Source organism: Frankliniella occidentalis, unplaced genomic scaffold (assembly GCF_000697945.3).
Source record: "Frankliniella occidentalis isolate FOCC.00 unplaced genomic scaffold, Focc_3.1 Scaffold7, whole genome shotgun sequence".
Classification (NCBI taxonomy): Eukaryota; Metazoa; Arthropoda; class Insecta; order Thysanoptera; family Thripidae; genus Frankliniella; species Frankliniella occidentalis.
This window is the reverse complement of record NW_026267137.1, coordinates 3548072-3550189: the sequence shown is the minus strand read 5'-3', so window position 1 is coordinate 3550189 and position 2118 is coordinate 3548072. Positions and strand designations below refer to the sequence as shown.

At 44.6% G+C, this 2118-nt stretch overlaps 1 protein-coding gene and 1 long non-coding RNA gene across 2 annotated transcripts in view; both read left to right on the top strand.

The window, feature by feature from the left end:
- Window positions 1–2118, top strand: part of LOC113216176 (homeobox protein orthopedia-like) — a 26800-nt gene that overhangs the window by 23261 nt on the left and 1421 nt on the right. The window lies entirely within an intron of this gene.
- LOC113204737 (uncharacterized) lies at window positions 259–1548 on the top strand. Its single transcript, XR_003303321.2, has 3 exons — window positions 259–973; window positions 1044–1117; window positions 1201–1548. It is a non-coding gene; the product is annotated as an uncharacterized LOC113204737 (long non-coding RNA).

Here is a 2118-nt window from a genome sequence, read left to right as displayed (position 1 = left end):
CATCCTGCGGCGGAGGCTAGCGGGACGGAGGGGCACAGCCGGGCGCGGCGAGGCGCGGGCTCGCCAGGAGGCGCCAGGACGCGGTGCTCACCACCATCGTGGGACTCCCCCGTCGAACACCAAGGTAGTATATCTGTCTAGTTTACACCCAGTTTGGCCTTTCTATTTATCCAACGTTTTCTTTTGAAGCGATCGCGGGTCCGGACGCGGCAGCAGGAGGCGGCAGCAGGACGCAGCAGGAGGCGGCAGCAGGACGCAGCAGCATGTGATTAGTGTATGGGGTGGGGTGTGGTTCATGTTGTGTGTGGTTCATGTTTCGTGTGTGGTTCATGTTTCGTGTGGTCTTTGTGGTTGGTTTGTGTGGTGTGGGTTGTGGTCTTAATTATGCTTCTATTTTTTTTTTTCAATTCTCTTTACAGATGGGTGAGAACGGCAGGCATCAAAATTGATGTGAATCACTCTTGAAATGCCAGTAGCTTTTGAGAAGGATTCTAGCTACAGCAGCACCAATTTGTAATTAGCGTCAATTTAGAGCTCAAATGATTTTTAGTTTTATCTAGATTACTTCTTGCACTATAATGTTTTATCATATTATAGTATTTCATTGAATTTTTCCTTGCCGACCATCAAATCTGATTTGGTGCCGCTGTAGTTTCCTGTCGTTGGCGTCATGGCAAAATATTGGAGCAAAAGCTTTAATGTCTTGCTCCTCCCCGTGGTCTCACCTGGGAAGAAATTATATGCCTCTTATTGCCTCTGAAAGGTTGAATTACTTTCTATCGCTCCAGATCAGGAATAAGATAAGTTACGTTTCTATTGCCAGCAAAGAGAGCATATGATTTCTTGCTAAACGCCTAAAATAGGGATTTTCAGTTTTTTGTTTTTGTTTTTACAACTATTGCTGATAATTAAACCACTTCGGAATCTGTCAGACCCTAGAATTGAGCAGCCAAGGGCCCATACTTGAGTTAATGTAAGTACTTAAATCTGTCTGCCCTGCTGTTCAATTTACGTGTTCATCCTTGGTGTTTCTTTGCTTGCAGGATGTCTTCGCCAACCACTGAGGATCTTTGACTCCATTCTTCGGTGGAATTTCCATTTAAGAAGTTTAAGCAAGGTAAGCTTTCTTTCGACCGTAAATCCATTCTTTTTTACAAATTTTGTACTTTTTAGCTAACTTTCCATTGTCATTGTTTGCAGATCTGCTTGTGAAGTTCCAAGTGTGGATCTTTGACCACGCCTACCTTTCAGTGACCCGCAGTCTTCAGTTGTTGCTTCATCTGGCCTGCCAACTTGGTAAGGAGACCAAGATCCAGCTCTTTGGTCATATCTTGAAGTCCCTCTATGAACTCGTGTAGAGGATATCTTCTCTATGATTTACGCTGCGATGATTGTTAGTGAATCCCTCCCGAGCACTGCCTAAATCATAAGTTACTGTTTCTCTAAATATATTTTTCTGATGCCTTGAAGCCTCAAACTGTTCCCTGCAATGCGATTTGAAGTACTTACTGAAGGAAACTTTAATAAAAGTTAAATTTTTACACCGTTCTTAGTTATTTGTTCTTCACCACCCCACTATCACCTGCTTGGTGGTAAATAGCATCTTACTCAGTGCAAGTGTAACCTCTTCACTGACTCGGGCCACTACACGGCACTGAGTGTATTGACAAGGACTATGTAAAGAACAAGTACCATTTTTAGCGCATTATTGATTTCGTGTTACCTTCTCCCTTGTTAATTCTCTTAGAATCATTTGTTTATTTTGGATACATGATAAACGTATCACAGCTAGTGTAGGTTCGCATTTCGGACGTGAACCGTTTTCTTGTTGGAATCGCCGCAGCACAGCGCCTGCGAGGTCGGGGATAGGCCACCCGAGCGCGCGTCTGCCGAGCGGGTGGCCCATGCCGCGGCTCGCTAGGCGCCCAGCCGGAGAGCCCTACGAAAGATGTGTGGTTAAGTTAATTTTCTCGTTTTTCTGATGGTGCAAAATCTGACGTGTTAAGTGGACTCCACCCGTCAATTAATTCGAAAGCATGCGCGTAGTCATAATTAAGAAGTAAAGGGAGACAGTCCCAAAGCGCCATGAACGATGATACGCCATAGTATAGTGTACGA